Genomic DNA, 23,413 nt, shown 5'->3' on the forward strand with positions numbered 1-23,413 from the left:
TTCCTTTCTTTCTTTCCTTCCTTCCTTCCTTCTTTCTTTCTTTCTTTCTCTCTCTCTCTCTTTCTCTCTCCCCCTTCCTTCCTTCCTTCCTTCCTTTTTTTGTTTTTTGCTTTTTGGAGGGGGGAAGGTAGGGCAATTGGGGTTAAGTGACTTGCCCAAGATCATATGGCTAGTTTTTGTGTTAAGTGTCTGAGGCGGGATTTGAATTCATGTCCTCCTGACTCCAAGGCTGGTGCTCTATTCACTGGACCACCTAGCCACTCCTGAAACAATCCCTTTCATAACTTCTTATGGTGCCATAGTATTATATCATATTTACATACCACACTTTGTTTAATCATTCCCCAATTAATGGGGAGCCCTTTACTTTTCACTTCGTAACAACAAAAAAGAACATTCTTGTTTTGTACATTTGGATCTTTTTCTTCTTTATTCTCTTTGGGGGTATATGCCTTGTAGTAGTATCACTGGGTGAAGAATATGTAAAGTTTAGTAACTAAGTATAGTTCCATATTGCTTTCTAGAAAGGTGGGATGAATTTAGAGGCATATTAACAACAGTACTGTTTTCCCACTATCCTTCCAACAATTTCTACTTTTTTTTGTCATTTTAAAAAAATTCAATGGATATGAAATAGAACTTCAGAATTGTTTTAATTTGCATTTTTCTAGTTATTAGTGATTCAGAATATTTTTCATATGGTTTTTGATAATTTAGATATCTTCCTTTGAAAATTTATTGTGTTCTTAACCTTAATTTATTGGGGAATAATTGGCATTGGGAATCATTTATTTATTGAGGAATGGTTCTTGTTCTTATGTATGTTAACCTGTGTTTATCCATCTTGGCTATCAGATCTTTGTCAGAGAAATTTGCTGCAAAAAAAATGTTTTCCCAGTTAACTGCTTCCCTTTTCATTTTAACTGTTAGATTTGTTTGTACAAAACTTTTTTAATTGTATCTAATAAAATATGTCCACTTTAATCCTGTGATCCTCTTTATCTTTTGATCATGAACTCTTCCCTTAATTCATATTTGTGATAATTATTTCTTTACTTCTCTACTTGCTTATTACATAACCTCTTCAATCTATGTGATGTATCTATTTGGAGCTTATCTTCATAGATGGTGTGAGACCTTGATCTTAACTTAAGTTCCAATTGACTCATTTCCAGTTTTCCCAGTAATTTTTGTGTAATAGTGAATTTATTAGTCATTACCCCAGGAATTAGAGTTATTGGGTTTATCGAACTTAGTGCTGCTATTTTTTATTTCTGCACATTGTGTGCCAATCTGTTCCACTGACTGACCTTCCTATATTTTTAGCTAGTATCCAATAGTTTTTAATGATTATTGCTTTATAGTATAGTTTGAGAACAGTCACTGTTTGAATTTCTTTGTTTCTTGGGGTTTTTTTCCTTATTTGACTTGAGATATTCTTGACCTTTTTGTTCCTCCATTTAAATTTTGTCTATAATCATATTATAAATCTATGATTAGATTACAGTCCTTTTTCTAGCTCTACAATGTAATTCTTTTATAGTTTAATTGGAATGGTACTGAATAATTAAATTAATTTAGGTAGTAATGTCATTTTTTATTGTTCAAGTCTCCTATTTCCATAACTATGAGTTGGCAGATGTGTTCATATAGTTTCTATGTGTATCTTGTTAGTTTGAGTCCCAAATATTTAATACTTTCTATTGTTATTTTGGGTGGTAATTCTCCTTCTCTTCCTGCTGAGTTTTGATGGTAATTGCGATTGGATATTTTGCTGAAATTCTTTCAGCTATTTTCTTAGTTTATTCTCTAGGGTTCTCTAAGTAGACCATTATATCATTTGCAAAAAAAAAAAAGTTCTCTCTTTGCCTATGCTTATTAATTAATTTCTCTGATAAAGGTCTGCTTTTCAAGATAAGGAATTTATAAGAATAAGAGCTATCTAGCTAATTAGTAAGTTAATGAATAATTGATAAAATAATAAATGGTCAAAGGATATGCCAAAGAATTGGTATGTGAATTGGTCTTGCCTATCTGTAAAGCAATTTAGAGCTAGGCCCAAAAGGCTATTAAATTGTGCATACTTCTAGATCCAATAATACCACTACTAGTTTTATGATATAGAGATCAAAGAAAGAGGGAAAAGACCAGTGTGTATAAAAATATTTATAACAACTCTTTTTGTGGAGGAAAAGGACTATAAAGTGTCTATCAAATGTGAACTAGTTGAACAACTTATGTTATGTGAATTTAATGGAATACTATTATGATAAGAAATGATAAGGGGGATAGTTTGTGAAAATCCTAAGAAGATTTGTGTGAAGTGATGCAGGGTGAATTCAGTGGAAAGAATAAAATAATTTATACAATAATGACTATTGTAAATACAAACATCTTTGAAAGATTTGAGAACTAGTCAATAAATAATCAATAGTTGATAAACATTTATCGTATATCTGCTATGAGCCAGGCACTGTGTTAAGAGCTGGGAATACAAAAGAGGCAAAAGACAGCACCTGCCCTCAAGGAACTTACAGTCTAATGGGGGAGACAGCATGCAAACAAATATATACATAGGAAATAATACAGTATAAATATGAAATAATTAACAGAGACAAGGCATTAGGATTAAGAAGGATTGGGAAGGCTTTCTGTAGAAGGCAAGGTTTTAATTAAGACTTATAGGAAGCCAGGGAGATCAGTAGTTAGAGTCAAGGAGAAAGCCCTTTTGGGGCATGGAGGACAGCTAGAGAAAATGCCCATATCTGAGAGAGGGAGCATCTTGTTTGTGGAATAGAAGATATTTCCTTTTGGATCTATGGATAGGAGAAAAGTTCATAATGAAACAAGGTATGGAATCACAGAAAAGAAAATAAAAATATTTTGATTACTTTATCAAAACATTTCTATACAAAATCAGTGCAACTAAAATTAGAAAGGAAACAACTAAGAAAAATTCTTTGCATCTATTTTCTCTGATTAAGGCCTTATTTCAAAAGAATTGGTACAAATTTAGAAGAATTAGAGACATTCCCAATTGATAAATGATCAAAGGATATGAATAAGTAGTTATCAAGTTCTCAACAGCCATAGCTAAAAAAATGCTCCAAATCATGAATAATTAGAGAGACACAAATTTTTAAAAGTCCTAGATTCCAGGACTCACATATCAGATCAATTGGAAAAGATGACAAGAGAGTAAAAATGACAAGTTTTGGAGAGTTCATGAGAAAACAGACACTAATACACTGTTGATGGAGCTGTGAATTGGTCCAGCCATACTTTAAAGTAATTTGGAACTGTACCTCAAAAGTAACTAAACTGTGTACACCTTTTGACCTAACTGTATTACTACTATGCTTATGTTCCAAAAAGATAGCATTAAGAGAACAAGGACCCATTTCTACAAAAATATTTAAAGCAGTATTTTTTTGTGTTGGCAAAAAACCTGGAACTCAGGAGTTCCAAATCAGTTGAGTAATGGCTAGACAAATGATAGTGAATGAATTTAATGGAGCACTATTATGCCAAAGGATATGATGGGAAGGATTATTTTTTTTAAACCTGGGTAGAGTTGTACAAGCTCATGAAGAGTTAAATGAACACAACCAGGAGAATAATTTATACAATAATAATATTGTAAAGACAAATAACTTTGAGGGACTTTAAGACTCTAATCAATGCCATTATTCCAGAAAGACAAATAATGAATAATTCTAGAAGACTGATAATGTACTGTGATGTCCACCTTCTGATAAAGGGGTGATTGGATTTAAAGTGAAGAATAATACATATAATTTTTGCCAAAGTAAAATGCAGAAATTTGTTTTGCTTGACTATTCATATTTGTTAAAAGAGTTTGATTTTACTTCCCCCTCATCCATGGGGAGAAGTAGCAGGGAAATAAAATACATTTTTTTATAACTTGAAAGAAAATAAAAGAAAAGACATTTCCACTTTATCCTTTGTGGAGATGGGAGGTCCACAAGTGTTATACATTGCACATATATTCAGACTTTTTTTGATATATCTATTGATTATGCTAATTTTTTTGTTTAAAAAAATAGTAATTTTATATGGGATGGCTTTCTGGGAAGGGAAGAGGATAATGGGTAAATCACTTAACCCTGTTTGCCTCCGTTTCCTTATCTGTAAAATGGGTTGGAGTAGGAAATGGCAAATCACTCCATTATCTTTGCTAAATGACCTCACAAAGAATGGAACATGACTGAAAAATGACTAAACAAACAAACTTCCACAAGGAAGTTGACATCAAAACAATAATAGTTCAACAATTTATCATTCCAGAGTCATCCCAGACAAATTAATAAAATGTCAGATAAGAAAGAAGGGGCAGCTAGGTTGTGCAGTGAATAGAGCACCAGCCCTAGAATCAGGAGGACCTGAGTGCAAATCTGATCTCAAACACTTGAGACTTACTAGCTGTGTGACCTTGGCCAAGTCACTTAACCCCAATTGTCTTGCCTTCTCCCCTAATTCCCCCCAAAAAAGTTAAGGACATGAAGACAATTTTATAAAAGTTAGATTGAATAAACCTCTGGAAGTTACTGAATGGACATTGTAGAAAGTATGTGTATTTCTCAGCCTTGAATGGAAACTTAATTTGACCATGTGCTAAGATAGGCCTACACAACAGTCAGCCTATGGGCCTTTTATAGCTGGTCCCTGCTTTAGACTGGTGAAGAGATTTTGAGTGACCCTTGGAAAATGTCGAGGAGACCCACAGGCCACATGTTGTGAAGGCCTGTGCTAAGATATTAAAAATAACTCTTGGGCACAAAATTTTAAAATCCTAAAACACAATTATAGTAAAACTCATAAAAATGAATAAAAATTATAATAATGGGAATTTGAAGAAAGGATTTAACATTAAATGGAGACTAACAGGAGGTACAGTGCCTAGATCACTAAGGTGTGGCATCAGGAAGACCTGAGTTCAAATGTGACTTCATATACTTATTAGCTGTGTGACCCTACATAAGTCATTTAAGCTCTGTTTCCCTCTGTTTCCTCAACTGGAAAATGGGGATAATAATGTGTAATGGCAAGCACAGAAGTAGTTCACACCTTGTTTCAGTTATTGAATTAACACCTTGTTTCAGTTCAGGTTTCTTTTGAATCTTATATCAAGTCTGTTAAAAAATAGAACATGTCAACCCCACAACTTGTGAACCCTAGAACTCATGAACTCCTGAAACAGGAAGGGGAGAAGCTAACGACCATATATAAGAATAGGCCCAGGCTAGAGACAGCAGAACTGAGAAGAGGACTCTTGTGGTGGCAGAGTCAAGAAGTCAAAAACTTATGGTATCCCAGCACTCCATTTGTCTGCTCTGTGTTGATGTTTGTTTGTGATACTTTGTACAGAAGCCCTGGGATCTTACTGGAAGCCCTGAAAGAGGATTTTCTGGTTGTATGTTTACCGAAGTCCTAGAGGAGCATTTTGGAGGTCCTGGGATTTTACTGATGATTTGTGCTGACCTCTTAGACCTTGTTTGTGGGTCTGTGTTGATTTCTATGTTGATGATTTGTGTTGAGTTTTCAGACCTTGTTGGTGGGTGAGTTGATTTCACAGGCAGATAGTGAATTGATGATGGTGTCAGCAATGTGTATGTATATAATTTTGGCTCTGTCAAGCTCTGTCTTCCCAGAAACAGAAACTGTGAAGGACTTGAGGTGGACTGGACACTGTGAACATCAATATAGAATGGGAACTAGATGAAGAATTGGATAAGCAGGACAAGGAACTGGGAGCTGCCTGCCTTTGAATCCAGGTGACAGTTGGAGCTGGGACCATGGAAGAGGAACCATGGAAGCTGAGAGCCAGCCTTGAGTCAAGCTGAAAGAAGACTTTACTTGGATAGTGACTGAGAAGATTATGATTTACTATGACCTAGGGGTGGAAAACTTTGACTTTTGTACTTTGGGATTGAATTAAGGATTTTGTGATTGACTTAATGAATGTACTTTGTTGAAAACTATGTGACCACTTTGGTGAAAACTATGTGGCCATTTTAGTGATAAGTTGTTGAGTTATGACATGGTGAATTCTGTATTTTAATTTTCTGTGATAAGTTGTAACATTGTGAATGCTGTATCTTTGTTTTCTGCGAATGTTTTGCTCTGATTTGTTATTGAATAAATAGAGAGTTTGCTATACTGTGTAATCAGAACCTTGAAAGCTGTTTACAGCAGCAGTCCTCTGGAAAGCTGCTTGTGCTTGGCTTTACATAATGGTAACTATTTCCAAGGACTATTGTGAGGATCTCATAATTATATTTCTTTTTTTAAAGCATAATTAAATTTTTTTTAGTTTGCAACATTCACTTCCATAAGATTTTGAGTTTTCAACTTTCTCCCTCTCCCTCCACCTCCCCAAGATGGTGTGCAAGATGATATAGGCTCTACTCATACATTCGTATTAAACATGTTTTCACATTAATCATGAGGTAAAGAAGAATTAGAACTAATAGGAGGAACCATAAGAAAGAAGAAACAAAACAAGAAAAGATGTCTTTGGGATACAGATACAGACCAAGAAGTGGTATTGCTGGGTCAAAGGGTATGCACAGTTTTATAGCCCTTCAGCATAGTTCCAAATTGCTCTCCAGAATGATTGGATCAGTTCACAACTCCACCAACAATGCATTAGTCTTTCAACTTTCCCACATCTTCTTCAACATTTATCATTTTCCTGTTTGGTCATGTTAGCCAATCTGATAGGTGTGATATGTGACCTCAGTCGTTTTGGTTTGCATTTCTCTAATCAGTAGTGATTTAGAGCATTTTTTCATAGGATTATAGATAGATTTAATATCATCCTCTGAAAACTGCCTGTTCATATCCTTTGACCATTTATCAATTGGGGAATGACTTGTATTCTTATACATTTGACTCAGTTCTCTACGCATTTTGGAAATGAGGCTTTTATCGGAGACACTGGCTGTAAAAATTGTTTCCCAGCTTTCTGCTTCCCTTCTAATCTTGGTTGCTTTGGCTTTGTTTGTGTAGAACCCTTTTAATTTAATGTAATTAAAATCATTCATTTTGCATTTCATAATGTCTCTATGTCTTGTTTATTCATAAATTCTTCAGTTCTCCATAGATCTGACAGGTAAACTATTCCTTGCTTTCCTAGTTTGCTTATAGTATCAGTCTTTATATCTAAATTATGTACCCATTTTGACTTTATCTTGGTATAGGGTATAAGATGTCAGTCTGTGCCTAGTTTCTGTCATACCGTTTTTCCAGTTTTCCCAGCAGCTTTTATTAAATAGTAAATTCTTAAACCCTAAACTGGTGTCTTTGGATTTATCAAATAGTAGATTACAATAGTCATTGTCTGTTGTGTCTTGCAAATGACATAATTATAAAGCACTTAGCACAGTTCCAGGTACATAATAAGCTCTATGTAAATGTGAGCTATTAGCATTAGCATTATCAGTCTGTGCCCCACATTGTATATATTGTGCTACTACCTACTTTTCTTGTCCTATAAAGATTCAACCAAAACAATTGAAACAATAACTTTAGTAAAATAGAATATGCAACAAACTAAAATCATAAAACTTTCTGCATCTTACTAACAACATATATCAGCAGTAGGTAGAAAACAAATGTAGTTCCATCCACAATTCTGTGAATAGTCAGTAAAACTATTTCTGGCAATAAAGGAAGACTTCAGTAGTTCAAGAAATACTAGTAGTTTATTGCTAGGAAATGTTAATATTTAAAAAAAATTAAACTGGCACACATTAATTTACATAGTGCTATATCATTCAAACTTCTAAGAGATTACTTAGACAAAATAACAATGAAATTTGACTGTAGGGATAAATGGTCAGGAATCTCAAAGGAAGTGAAAAAAATAGAAATGAAGTCTAATTGTTAAGAAATTGTTCTTATATCAAATGTAAATTTGTCTGTTTGCAACTTTCATTTTCTATGAGAAAGGAGTAAGTCTAAAGCCTATGATTATTTGATTGGGCATCTCATCATTTAGTTTAAATAGGATAGAGTTAGATAAATTAATCAACTCTAAGCCTGGGGTTAAGTAAATCAATCAAACCCAGTCTTACAAATTTGATGAAATTAAATGATGCTAGTCAGGAAGCACATTCTAATTGGCTGATACATGTAAATATTTTGCCTTAATGAAGCATTCAAAAGAGCCAATATGCCTTATTTTTTAAAATTAAATTAAAATTTTATTTTCAGTTCCAAATTATTTTCTTCCATCTACCTTTTTCTCTACCCATTGAAAGGGCAAAAATGCAATACCTATTATATATATGAAGTCATGGAAAACACATTTCTTCATTAGCCATGTTCAGTCTGTAGCCTTTGTCCATCAGTTCTCTATTTGGAGGTAGATAGCATTTTTCATCATGAGTCCTTTGAGTTGTGGTATTTCAGAATTACTAAGTCTTTAATAGTTGATTATCTTTACAATTTTGCTGTTACTGTCTACATTGTTATTGTGGTTCTACTCTTCACTTTGCATCAATTCATATAAGCCTTTCCAGATTTTTCTGAAACTATCCCATTTATCATTTCTTACCATACAATAGTATTCCTTCACATTCATATACCATATTAACTTGTTCAGCCATTTTCCAACTGATGGGCATCCCCTCAGTTTCTAATTCTTTGCCACCACTGAAAGAGCTGCTCTAGATATTTTTATACATATGGATACATATATCCTTTTTCTTTGACCTCTTTAGGATATAGAATAGGTATAGTTGGGTATAGTTCCTAATTGTTTTCTAGTACAGCTCACTAGTGTACCATATCCCATCACCATTTGTCATTTTCCTTTTCCATCATCTTAGTCAATCTGATGAGTATGAAGTGGTACCTCAGAGTTGTTGTGATTGAATTTCTCTAATTATTAGTGATTGAGTATTTTTTCATATGACTATTGGAAATTTTGATTTCTTTCTCTGAGATTTGCCTATTTATATCCCTGTTTATATCCATTTATCAACTGGGGAAGGGCTCTTATTCTTATAAATTTGACTCAACTCTCTATATATCTGAAAAATGAGGTGTTTGTCAGAGAAACTTGCTGCAAAATTTTTCTTGTTTTCTGCTTTTCTTCTACTTTTGGATGCATCAGTTTTGTTTGTGCAAAAATTTTAATTTTGCATGATCAAAATTATCCATTTTTACTCCCATAAGCCTTCCTATCTCTTGTTTGGTCATGAATTCTTTTTCTATCCACAGATATGATATGTAATTTCTTCCATGCTACCCTAATTTGCTTATGATATCCCACTTTATGTCTTTATCATGTACCCATTTCAAACTTATATTAGTAAAAAAACAAACAAACCCCCCAAAACCTTATATTAGTATGCAATGTGAGAGCTTGGTTTATACCTGCTTTCTGCTAGACTACTTTCTAGTATTCACAGCAGTTTTTGTCAATTAGTTCTTGCTTCAATAGCTGGGATGTTTAAGCTTATCAAACTCTAGGCTATTGTGCTTATTTGTTCCTGCATATTGTTTATCTAACCTATTCCACTGATATTCTTGTTCAGTGCCAAATTGTCTTGATGGTTACTACTTTGTAGTATAGTTTAAGATCTTGTACTATGAGGTCCTTTTCCTTTACATTCTTTTTCATTGGTTGCTTTGACATTTTTGATCTTTTGTTCCTCTAGATGAATTTTGTTATAATTTTTTCTAGCTCTGTAAAGCAATCCTTTGATAGCTTGATTGGTATGGCAATGAATAAGTAAATTAATTTAGGCAGTATTGTCATTTTATGATATTGGTTCAATCTACCCATGAACTTTGGCTGTCCAAAGTTTCCAGTTCAGGATCCAATCTTTTCCTAGTATGCCTTCCTCTGAATTGCATCTTATACCAAAATTTCCTCTTTCTCCTAGAATTAAAACTGCCATGCATCCAGCTAGGTATTAAGGAAAAAGCAGTCTTTATTTAGATTCTCACTGAGACAGCAAAGACCAATGAAATCCACCTTAACCATCACCAAAGGATTTTAATGTTTAACAGTTATTCTTATTCTGAATTTTTTGTGTATGAGAATATAGACTTGTGATTTCACTAGGACAGAGGAGTTCTACTAGTCAGCAGAATGATTATAATTTATAGTCGTAGTTTCCAGGACCACTAAGAAGTTAAGTTCCTTACTCATGATGATACAAGCTAGTGTGTGTCAGAGGGTTGGCTTGGACCCATGTCTTCTTTATTTCTCTATCTACTACATCATACTGCCTCACATTAATTTACTTAAATGTGGTCCATACCATAAACTGCTCCATACTGAACATTTCACTCAAAGTAATTTATAGTAACAGTTATATTTAAACATAAAAATAATAACTTTCACTAGATGCTCTGATAAATTCTGATTATGCAGTTATGTGTATAATATATTTTTAAAAATTTATATAGTAGGCATTTAATAAATGCATGTTGAATTGAATGAATAGAATAGTCAATATCTGTACTGTTCTAACTTTCTTTTATCCATGTTGCATTAAGTCCTATAGTTCTTTCCACACTTCTCATATTTATGACTCCTAATGGCAGTATTTACATTGATATAACAGTCTATTCAGCCATTTAAAAAAAATCATTGAACATTTAGATTGTTTTCAGTTTTGGTTACTGTAGGGTACTTAAATTTTATAAGATAATCCTTGTCAACCCAAATAAATGTCTAATTATTAAAATTTCAATGTTACATTCAACCCATCTCCTGCCAGTTTCAGTTTCCTAAAGTATAGATCTGATATTGTCTACTGCTTACCAAAAACAACCCTTTGATGACTCACTGTTCCTAACCCTTTACCTATATTTCTTTTTTTTATTCAATTTTTAATTTATTAATTTGTTTGTTTCCTTTTAGTTTACAGGATTCAATTCCACAATTCCTTGAATTTCACATTTTGTCCCCCTCCTTCCCTTCCCCCCATGGCGTCTTATAATCAAGTATAGGATCTGTAAATACTTTCACATTATACAATGGTCAGGTTATAAGGATGGATTATACCAGCTGGAATGAAAAATGGTAAAGAGGACATAAAATCAAATAAGAGAATGAAAAAGATCAGGTGTTTTGCTTCCACCTAGATATAAATTTAGTTCTTTCTAGTTTTTTCTCTGGATGCACGTTTTTCTCTCCATCATGTGTCTTTTGGGATTGACTTATATCCCTGCATTGTTGAGAAGAGTCCAGTCTATCAAAGTTGGTTATCACACATACATTGTGTCTGTAATTGTGTACAAATTCCTCCTGGTTCTACTCTTCTCACTCAGCATCAGTTCTTTTAAGCCTCTCCAGGTAAATATGAAGACCGCCTGCTCTCCGTTTCTTATAGCGCAATAATATTCCATAACATGCATATACCACAACTTGTTCAGCCATTCCCCAATTGATGGACACCCCCTTAATTTCCAATTCTTTGCCACAACAAAAAGAGCTGCTATAAACATTTTTGTACATATGGGTCTTTCTCCCATTTCTATGATCTCTTTGGGATATAACCCTAGGAGTGGTATTGCTGGATCAAAGGGTATGAAAGTATTTATAGCCCTTTGGGCATAGTTCCAGATTGCTTTCCAGAAAGGCTGGATCAGTTCACAACTCCACCAACAATGCATTAGTGTTCCAGTTTGCCCACATCCTCTCCAGCATTTGTCATTTTCCTGTTTTGTCATCTTAGCCAATCTGACTGGTGAGATGTGGTACCTCAGAGTTGTTTTGATTTGCATTTCTCTAATCAATAGTGAATTAGAGCATTTCTTCATGTGCTTATAGATAGCTTTAATTTCTTTCTCTGAAAACTGCCTGTTCATATCCTTTGACCATTTATCAATTGGGGAATGACTTGTATTCTTATAAATTTGACTCAGTTCTCTGTATATTTTAGAGATGAGTCCTTTGTCAGAGACATAGGTTGTAAAGATTCTTTCCCAATTTCCCACCTCCCTCCTAATCTTGGTTACATTGGCTTTATTTGTACAGAAACTTTTCAATTTCATGTAGTCAAAATTATCCATTTTACATTTTATAATGTTCTCTAATTCCTGTTTCGTCATAAAGTCATTCCCTCTCCACAAGTCTGATAGGTAAACTATTCCTTGTTTTAGCAGACTGCTTACAGTATCAACCTTTATACCCTTTACCTATATTTCAAAGCTCTCCATAATGTGATCCTGAAGGTCAGTGAGGTATTAAGGAAAAAGAATTTGTCATGGAGACAGAAGACCTGGATTACCCCAAGCAAGTAACTACAATTCTTTGAATCTTGGTTTTCCCATCTGTAAAATGACAGTAACTATACCTATATTTCCTACCTCATAGGTTTGTTGTGAGGAAAACAGTTTTTTTTTTTTTTTGCTTTTTGGAGGGCAGTTGGGGTTAAGTGACTTGCCCAAGGTCACATGGCTAGTAAGTGAGGCTGGATTTGAACTCAGGTCCTCCTGATTCTAGGGCTGGTGCTCTATTTACTGTGGCATCTAGCTGCCCCTCCTCTGACCATTTCTTCCCCTTTACTGCCCAACCCTTCCAACCTTATTTCTGAAGCATGAGGCCTGGGTTCTCCTAGTATGCCCAGAGGAAAGAAGCAGGGTAGAGAGTAATTTGAGTGAAGATCAATACAGGAAGAAAAAGAAGCAATTAGAGTGAACTATAGATCAGGTGGACAGAAAGGATATAGATGAGGACTTTAGGAAACAGATGTAAAAGCTTGGCACAAAGTTCTAGTGAAGGGGAGATTAATTATACAGAAATCTGCTAAAGTTTTTCTACCAGAAGCAAAGCAACTAATACTTTCTTGACTTGCCTTACTGATACTTTTATTCTTTAAAAGATAGAGGAACCAATAAGGTGAATTTCTGTTCTGGATCTGTTTCTTACCAACATGGCTTCTGTAGTAGAAATGGTAGCAATATTGGGGGCAAGTGACCCTTCAGTCCTAAAATTTGTGAGAAAGAGGAAGAGAAAGCCAAGCATTGATATTTACCCATAGATTTGTATAGAACAAATTTTAAAGGGTTCAGAAAAAGCCTAGGTGGAATCATATGGGCTAAAATTCTATATGGGAAGTCAGTTAGGGAGGGATAGGAAACTATAAAAAATGAAATTCAAAAGACACAAATAAAAAGCTCTTTTTTATATAGGTATAGTTACTGCCATTTACAGATGAGAAAAGGAGATATATCTGAAGAGATAAGGATATAAGGAACTGAATGGGTCTTTAAGATACATTTATGTATATATGTATGTGTGTATGTGTGTGTGTGTGTATAACTACTGTACAGGTAGATCATGGAAGGAAAGTAGCATGGACTAATGTATAGAGAATCATGCTGAAAGTCAGCCTCACTTTATGATGTAGAGCAACTCTCTTAGCACACAGTGCCAGTGCCCTGGGTAACTCTGTAAGACTATAAATTGCAGAACAGTTGCCATTCTGCTTTGGTAGAGGGAGCAGCGACACTTTAAAGTGCCTTACAGTAATGAAATCATAGATCCAAATTAAAAAAAAAAAGGAAAATGCTGTACTTATAATTATCTAGATTTTAAAAGTTTTATTCATATTTTTTTGTTTTTTTATATTGTACCCTCCCTTATTAAAAAGGAAAATAATTAAGCAAAACTGATCAACAAAATAACTATATTTGACAATGCTTGCAACATTCTGTTCCTTTAGTACACCACTTCTCTGCTGGGAAGAGGGAAATAAGTTGCATTGGCTATTATTTGGGACAAAAATTAGGTCATTAATATTAATCTAAATTCAACTTCCTTTTAATGTTTATGTTTACATGTGTAGCCCTTGTGAAGGAAAAGAGGGTACTAGGTATAGGGAAGGGAGTCCAAGGCTAAAGAGAGGCCCACATATGGTGGGGCCTATCATCAAGTCACTTGAAGGGAAGCAATTTCTGGCCTCTTCTCCCTCTACCTTTATCTAAGAGAGGTTTTCATTCTTGCCAGAAGGGGAAAGAAGTAGGAGTCTAGGGCTCTACTATTTTGCTGTCTTCAGAATCAGGGTACTAGCTAGATATATGTTCTCTTAGATTTTGTTCATCTAGGGGATATGATCAGGTGCAAGCTAACTTCTGATCACTTTGTCATTTTGGAGGGGAAGGAAGACCCCAAACACTATATTCAAAACTTGACCTCCCCTCCCCATCTAATACCAGTTCCACAAAGAACACACATAGCAAATAGCAAAGAATTCCATTTATCCAAATCATAGCAAAATAGAAATCAGAGAAGGTATACATTTATATACCAGAGAGAACAGAGTGAAGGTGCTCTCCTGTTGGGAGTGAGGTAACTCAGCTGACCCAAGAGAGGGCGTCCTGTTTCCCACCCAAAGGGAAACTCCACGAAGTCTTTAATGTATTATTCTCAGGGTACAGACATGATAGAGACTGCCAAGTCTACTTATGTCTTCCCAGAGTCTTTTCCTTAAGCAACCTGAAGTGAGGCTGACCTCTTCCATCTTTTCTCTTGAGGCTGGAAATCAGAAGTACCCTAAACAACTTGACACTTGAAGACTTGAAGCTGGTAATTTCTCGACTTGCTTTACTGATTTTCTATCTTCATATCTTTCTATCTTCAAAAGGCAGAGGAACCAATAAGAAGAATTTCTATTCTGAATCTGCCCTTTATGCAGGGCAGGTTATTCATCTCTACCAATAAGGAGGGAATCCCATACTAATGGACTTTGGGACAGAGGTTACACTTTTTGATTCTGGGGCTTCTTATCCTAATTCTTACTCACTAGCAAGTTGGCTACATGTCCCTTTTCCCCAGGATCCTAGGAATTGTGATATCTTTCTAATGCTATCCGCTCACTCCCCTAACTCCCATGTATTTTTCCTGGAATCAGTTACCACATAGAGTTAATATTTCCTTTGTATTAAAGGTTGGCCAAACTATTAATACTACACTTTCAATTTAACTAGTTTTAAATTCCTCTATATCACTGATAAGCAACTGACAGAAATTAATTTGTACAAAAGAACACTTACTGAAGCGAAATGATAAAAACTAAAGCATAACAACATCCTCCCAAATCAGCTACACAGTCATCCTCCTAACACTTCATTTCCTGGGAAAAGTGAGCTCAGAATGAAAGTTGCTACCTCAAAACATTCATTCCACCAAGTTGACTTCCAAATATAGCATACCTGTTGAAGCAACAGAGAGCTATGCAATCACAGGCAACTTGGCAAGGGGCCTGAGTGGGGAGATAAAGACCAGTGGCTTTTCTCTCTAACCAAGTTGATAGCATTTTGACTCATTCATTTGAATGCTGCTAGGGAAAGAGGAGGCTTTGGCTGGTTTGAGGTATCTTTTGTATGCATACTTAGCTTTAGTTCAGCAGCCAACTGAAAGTCCTTTTTTCATTTTACTGCAAGAAAATGGATAGTAGTCAGAGAAAGCATGTATAGGCTCTGAATTAGAGAGTTAGGATCTCCATTGCACATTATAGATTTCCAGAATCAGATTTCCCCAGATCCAGGCATGCTCCAAAAAATTGGGCCCTCATTGGCCAGTTCCTATGTTACACATTACTGTGGTCATTATATGTGTTATTCTTCTCTGAGTCTATTTATTTTGCACATCATCAGTTTATAAAAGATTTCTGTTGTTTCTCTTAAGTACTAAAATTCATTTTTTTCTTATGGTACAGCATTTCTTTATATTCAAATGCCATAATCTGATCGGCCATTTTGCAAGTTGGATACCTATTTTGTTTCTGTTTTTGTTTTTTTCTATGACAAAAAGTGCTGCTAGAAATATTTTAGGGATATTGGGACCTTTTCCTCTGTCTTTGACTTCCCTGGGGTATGTGCTCAGAAGTAGGATCCCTGTGTCAAAGGGAATATATAATTTAGTGACTTTGTTACATGATTTAAAATTGTCTTTGGATTACTTGGTAACTCCTCCAACAGACTATTGGTGTATTTGCCCAACAGATCCTTTAGCACTTAATATTTCTCTTCTTTATTATCTTTGATACTTGGGATAATGTGAGGTAAAACCTAAGAATTGGTTTATTTTGCATTCTTCTTATTATTAGTGATTTAGAATATTTCATATGGTTATTGATTATTTGAATTATTTTATCTGAAATGCTTACATTTGTTCTTAAAATAAATTCGTATTGATGCCTTTTAAAAAATATATTTACCACCATTAACAAAAGAGAAAAAGACATTGTCTGAATATGCAGTTAAAAAAATAGGAAACTGATAAATAAAAGCATAAAAAAAGAAATTCCTGAGATCAAAGGAGAAAGAGAATGAAATTTAAAAAAATAATATAATAAAGAAATAGGCTTTTAAAAGTTTTATTAATGCCTTTGTAAGGGTAGAGGTTACAATCACCCTATCCCTCTTAGTCTGGTTATCTTTTTTTCCTAAATAAATGTGTATATAATAATTTTAAGAGGATTTTGTATTTTGGAATAAAACAAAGCTGCCAGAAAATTGATAGATTTAAAAAAAATTCAGTGATTCTTTTGTTGAAAATCTATTTTTCACTATCATCCATTAATTTAGATATAAATTTATTGTCAGACAAGCATACAATGAGCATTCTCATTTGCATTTAATTAATTCCTCCATTAAAATATTTTTAAAGTCTAGAATGTGTCAGACATATAGTCATATATCTCCAAAAAGCCATTTCCATATAATTTGTCATCTGTACATTTTATGTTTTTTTAAAATTTCTGATTATCACTGGCAGATGCAACTGTTTCTTTGTTATTCTGTTTATCAGATTCTGTACTCTGGTCACATATGCATTTATTTTTTTCTGATCAAGTTCTCATGTTAGCCATGTGGAATACATAACTTACTATCTTGAGTATCCAACTATTCCACACTTGTGCTTTGTGATTATATCTAGCTCATAAAGAAATATAGTATAAGGAAAATCTTTAATGTAATGTAATTCCATGATCCAATGTAATTAAAAAATATCTTTATCAGATAAGAATATATCTTGATTGATTTATCAGAATTGTGTGAACTTGGCATACACAGGGCCTACACAATTCCATTGAAAGAATATCAACTAGCTATAGCAAGAAGTAAGTTAGGATTGGTTGATAAAACTGGTCATCTCCTGTGGCACTTATATAAAAACAGGAAACTAGTTTGGAATTGAGGGTTTTAATATCTATAAGCTTAGTGAGGTATGCAGATTGGAAAATGCTTTTTTTTTTATTATTATATTTTTCTTGGTTTTTTTAGGGGGCAACTTTTTTTGGCAACATGGCTAACATGGAAATATATTTTACATTAGTACAAATGTATAATCTGTATCAAATTGCTTACCTTCTCAAGGAGGAGGGAGGGAAAAAATTTAGAACTCAAGATTTTTTTTTAAAATATTAAAAATTGTTTTTCCATGTAACTGAGAAAATTAAAAAAAAATCAGTTGCTAACTGTTAATCTTTTATTGTTTTTTTTCCCAAAAAACTAGTTCCTAGTTTTATTTGTTGATTCAATTGTTTTTTGCTTTTAATTTTAGTAATCTCTTCTTTTTTTTTTTTTCAGAATTTCATCTTTGTTGTTTAGTTGAGGATTTTCAATTTGTTACTGTGCTAGTTTTTTATGTTGTATGCCCAGTTCATTGATTTGTTTTTTCTATAGATGTAAATTTTCTCTAAGGACTGCTTTAGTTGATTCCTATAAATTTTGGTATGTTATCTCTCATTATTGTCAAATTTTTTTTTTTTTTTGCCTTTTGGAGGGCAATTGGGGTTAAGTAACTTGCCCAAGGTTACAAGGCTAGTTTTTTTTTGTGTGGGTGTTAAGTGTCTGAGGCTGAACCGAACTTGGGTCCTCCCGACTCCGGGCCAGTGCTTTACTCACTGCACCACCTAGCCACCCCACCAATTACTTTTAAATATTTTTTTTCAAAGACCCTTAATATTCTTTATAGCATTGTGATCTGTAAATAATGTGTGTAATATTTTTACTCTATCTTTTGGTGACATCTTTATGCCCCAAAACATTATCTGCTTTTGTAAATGTTCCATGGATATCTGAGAAATATGTAAATTATTTTTTATTCCCATTCAACAATTGCCAGAGATCTATCTAACATTTTAATTTTTCTAAAGTTCTATTCAGGTCCTTATCTCCATTCTTGCTTATCTTTTGTTTAGATTTGTCTAGATCTGAAGGGGGAATTTTGAGACCTACTACAATATGGTTTTACTCTGTATTTCTATTTGAAATTCAATTAACTTTTCATTTAAGTGTTTAAATGCTATGCTATTTGATTCCTACATATTAAATATTGATAGGTTCTCTACGCTTCCTTTAAGCTGAATACATTTTCTCTTTTCTATATTTGAAACCATCATCGCTACCCTTTTGTTGTTGTTGTTTTTCAATTCACCCAAAGCACAATAGATTTTACTGTAGCCCCTTATTTTAACTCCATGTGAATATTTGTATTTCAAGTGTGTTTCTTATAAATATCATTGTTGGATGCAGTTTTCCCATCCATACTAATATACTCACGTTTTATATATGAGTTAATTCCATTGAAATTCACAGTTATAAGTACTGTATATTTCTTTCCATCTTATCCTCTTGTACTTTTCCTCTCCTTGCTTCCACCCTCTTATTTACAAAAAAGAGGAAATGAAAAGGAGAGGGAGTTTGCCTAAAACTTGTAATCTATAAATGAAGTAGTTTGTTTTTGCACAGTTGCCCTTCTTCTCTTCCCCTTGCTCTGCCTCTTATCCCAGGTTTTTACTCTGTCTTCCTATCTTTTAAAAAAAGCCTCCCTTTCATATCGAAATTCCTTTTGTTTATGACTATTCCTTTACCTGTACTAACCCCCTTCTTAAGCCTGGTTTCTACTCCATTAATCTATCCCTCCCATTTCTGTCTTCTAAGAACATTAAAACCAAAATAAACTACCTTTAGCTCCTCTCTGTTTTATTTACCTTTTTTTATTATCCTTGAAAATATTAGGCTTCTGTGAGGCCTTTGTTGCTTATTCTTTTATTTTCATGTAAACAATTCATGCCAATATAGTCCCTTCCAGCCCTATGTACTTTTCTGTCTTTCTTTTGACTCCTATGTTTCCATTTCATAATGTCTACTCAGTTCTATCCTTTTTATCAGGAATTTTTGGTAATTCTCCATTTCATTATGCACATGATATATATATGTACATATGCATGTATATATGTATGTATCTATGAGTCATCTGTGTAAAGATGATAAACTCTTGAGAACTAATAATATTATTTAGAGAGTGGAATTGGGGTAGAGTCCCTAGGATTGAACTGTGGGGAATACCTACAGTTTTGGGGGGGGGGCATAATACAGATGATGAATTGGCAAAGTAGATTGAATGATCAGATAGATTGGATATCTCAGAAGGGGTGCTATTCAGTTAATAGTATGTGCTTCCCCACATCCTTGAGATTTTCCCCTTACTTGAAGCTTTGCCTTCCCAAGCTGTTTTATTTATTTATTTATTTTTTAAGCGATAGGGGTTAAGTAGTAACTTGCTCAAGGTTACATGGCCAGTTATTTCTGGGTGTGGTGCTAAGTATCTGAGCCCAGATTTGATCCCCAGGTCATCCCGACACTGGAGCCGGTGCTCTTATTCGCTGTGCTACCTGGCCTCCCCCCAAGCTGTTTTAAACATATCTGATGAGCTGAGGCTATATCTGGAAGGACTGAGGGGCTCCTTTACTTCTTAGCTGGATATTTTGAATCATGAAAAATCATGGGTCAAAGACCTGGAAGGAAGAAAGGTACTTCCATACCTTAGAGAGACCAAATTTTTAGAGAGACCAAATTTCAGTAATCTTGCTGAAACAGTGCTAATCTGGAAGTGATGAGAACTATGTCCTAATCTCTTTTCTTTTTTAGACTAATTCCTTTTCTGACTCAGTTTTCTTCTTTTTTTGTTTTTGTTTGTTTGTTTTGCTTTTTGGAGGGGGGAGGGCAGGGCAATTGGGATTAAGTGACTTGCCCAAGATCACATGGCTAGTAAGTGTTAAGTGTCTGAGACTGGATTTGAACTCAGGTCCTCCTGACTCCAGGGCTGGTGCTGTATTTACTGCACCACCTAGCTACCCCCAGTTTTCTTCTTCATAAAAAATCCCTTGGACTTATCAAGGTTTAGGTTTCATTTAACTATCTTAGCCTTATTTTCTTTTTTTTCAAAGCATTTACTTAAATGGCATAGAAAGAGTAGTAATTTCAAAGCATATTCCCCTGAAACCAAGGGTATCTTTCCCCACAAATATATCTGAGAGTCCAGGGAGTTCGGGTTTGGGGAGAGTGAGCATTAATTAAAATATAGTGATAGTGAGGGACATGTGTAAGGAATACTTGTGGGCCAAGGCCACTTATATCACTGGAAAGACAGGGCCTCAATATCCTTTCAGAATATTTGGCATGTCTATCCACTGTTCAGTTGGACTGGCTCTTCTTTTTGCACAGTTCCTTCACTGGAACAATGGCTCATCCTTGCTTGCTCCTCAGTAGGGGACAGTATCTTTTTTGGACAAGCCAATCTGCTTTTTATATTTGTTTGTTTAATACTTTTAGTTTTATTGATGTTCATTGTTTTTACATTACAAACATTTACAGAGTACTTCTGTTTTATGGGAGATTGTTCCATAACAAAGTAAAATAGTTAAGTAACCTGTGACCTGGAATTAAAGTTCATACGACATTTCACACCTGTAGTACCTGCCACCTCTGTATTAAAAAAAAAATTTAATAGCAGTCTATTATCTCTCTCTCCCACCCATACCCCATTGGAATAAAAAGGGGACAGATTTCTTGTAACAAATATGCATAGTCACAACAAATTTTTCCAATGGCTGTACCCATATATTTATCTAATATATCTATATCTGCATCCCAAGGCTATCTGTAAATCCATCTCTCTGTAATGGATAGCATGTTTCATCATCAAACCTCTGAAATCATGATATGGATTATAATTCTCACAGTTTTCAAAATGGTTTTAATTTACAGGATTGCATAAATTGTTCTCCTAATTTCATTCTTAGTTTATCACAGTTGTTCAATTTTATAATATTGATGTTATTATATAAATTGTTCTTCAGTGTCAGTGAAAATTGAGTTTTCCTTGGTGATTTTAGAAAAGTCACTTCTCTTTCTAAGGCCTTAGTTTCTTGTTTTGTAAAATCCAGGAGGTGAACTGGATGATTACTAAGTTCTCTTCTATCTCAAACATCATGGTTTGAGGGTTTTTTTTTTTGGAGGGGGGTATTGGAAAGGCTTTAAACTTTTTCAGTCCTGTTCCCCCCAAACAGAGTTATCAGGCTTCCAGGTGGTTTGATGTGAAGAAACAACTGAGCTTAGAGCTTTAAAATCTATCAATCAACTAATTAATTTCAAATCAGTCAGGCATTTATTATGTATTTACTATGTGCCAGCCACTGTGCTAAGTTCAAAGGACATGAATGTCCTTATGGTCTAATTTGAGAGGCAGCATGCAAAAAATTGTACATACATGATAAATACAGTGTAAGTTGAAGGTAGTTGTTTGTCCTTACAGAAGGAAAGCATTAGCAATGGGATATTAAAATTCTACATATATACTCAACACTGTGCTAGGCAATGGAGATACAAAGACAAAACAAAAAAACAAGTCCCAACTCTACAGGAACTTACAGCCTATGTAGAGACATGTACACACATGGATAAGTGCTAAATAAGTAAAACTAAACTGGGGCAGGGGAGGGGCAGCTGAGTTATCAGGAAAGGCCTTATGTGGGTGGGTTATATTAGAGCTGAGGAAAGGAAACTAGGGATTCTAAACTGAAGGGAGGAAAGACTTCAAATATACAGTTACTTACATTCCACATATATAAATACACTTGAAATCTTAGAACAATACAATTTATTAGCACTGATCTATAAACACTAATAAGTTAAATGAACAGCTCATATATCATGGGTTGTCGTTGTCATCTGGGGAGGTGGGTGGGTGGGGAGCTAAAGTTCTGTTTTAGAAAGACTGACACTAGCTTGGGGGACAGCCTGTACGAAGGCCCTGTCATGGGAGATAAAATGCCCTGTTTGAGGAACAGCAGGGCAGCCATTTTGGCAGACTTGGAGAGTTCACTGTATTATCAAAAATAGTTTAAATAGGAAGCTACCAAATTGTTGGATTCTTCGGGGAGTCAGGATGATCAGTCTACTCGATAGCACCCTCACAGTTCGGCATCTGTCTTTTTGCGTGGGGTTCCCCTCCCAGCTGTGAGCCTTTTCTGCTTTGTGGTGCTTGCCTCAGTTTCAAAAATTACCACTCCATTGACAAGTGCATCTTAACAGGCTTCGTACAAATTAGCTTATATCATCAAATAATATTTTAATTATTCATTTTTGCAGCGAAAATTTTAATAAGAATATTTTGGTATAGGACATGTGTCCTGTTTTTATTCATTTGGCATTGCCAATATGCAAGGCACTTTCTCTAGCTGTTGTTTTTAGTTAGAAAATTAACAAGGTGAAGAAATATGATCAGTATTACTGAAGAAAATGAAATCTATGAGTTTTGGAGCTGGTACTGTGCCGAAAGATTAGAGGGGGAGGGGAGAGGCGGGGCGGAAGGGTATGAAGAGTAGGAACTCGCGCAAGCGCATAAGGAAATGTATCGCTGCGGAGGGGGTGGGAGGGAGGAGGGAAAGCCTTTTGCTTCTTCGCTTTCCGGATTGTCGAAAAGTTGCCTAAGTGTCGCGCTGGCTGTGGTGGGGGGAGGGATTGGCTGAGGCGGCGGCGGCGGCGCGGTGCTCGGACTGCGCAGTCCAAGACAGAAAAGATCGCAGGCGGCGGTGGGACTGAGCTCGGGTGTCTGCGCCGGGCCAGGCTGGGTTTACTGGGCTGGCCCTGTACAACGCCTCTTCCCGGTTCGTCTCGGGGAAGTGCCAGTGACAGACGCTGCTCGGGATCGTCGGGGCCTGTGGGGCCAAGGGGAGCAGCGCGAATTCTTAGTTGCCAACGCCCCCTTTACATCCCCTGTCCTCCCTCATGGGCGGGTGATTGCCCGGACCCGGGGGAAGAGGGTGGCCAGTGCCTGAGGTGAGGGGGGCGGAGGGGGGAGGGCGAAGGGGGAGGAAAGAGAGAGGGAGGGACCGCAGGATGCGCGTGCGCGCGGCGGGGGAGGGGCCGGCAGGGAGGGGAGAAAGAGGAAGGGTTGCGGCCCGGGATGGCTGGGGTCGTCTTCGACTGGCGGGTTATCTCAGGGCCGGGTAGGAGCTGGGGTCTGAGTCTTTCGGCCAGATTGCCTTGGACTTTGTGGGGAACTAGAGCTGTCTACAGACACACCCACGCCCCAGAGTAAGGAGTAGTGGGGGAGGGGATTTAGCTTAGA

General features: G+C 35.5%; 1 protein-coding gene across 5 annotated transcripts in view; it reads left to right on the plus strand.

The window, feature by feature from the left end:
* The window catches only part of RNF111 (ring finger protein 111), a 160,686-nt gene that overhangs the window by 37,355 nt on the left and 99,918 nt on the right, over positions 1-23,413 (plus strand). For 4 of the 5 annotated variants that reach the window (XM_069098161.1, XM_069098164.1, XM_069098163.1 and 1 more), the window contains exon 1: positions 22,680-23,121. The exons of the other annotated variant lie outside the window; for it this stretch is intronic. The gene's annotated coding sequence lies outside the window, so the exon portion shown is untranslated. Of the gene's footprint in view, positions 1-22,679; positions 23,122-23,413 lie in introns of those variants that run through there. 5 annotated transcript variants of the gene reach the window in all.

This window comes from Petaurus breviceps, unplaced genomic scaffold, assembly GCF_028583685.1.
Source record: "Petaurus breviceps papuanus isolate PSGF00001 unplaced genomic scaffold, PetGlider_PUasm1.0 37, whole genome shotgun sequence".
Lineage (NCBI taxonomy): Eukaryota > Metazoa > Chordata > Mammalia > Diprotodontia > Petauridae > Petaurus > Petaurus breviceps.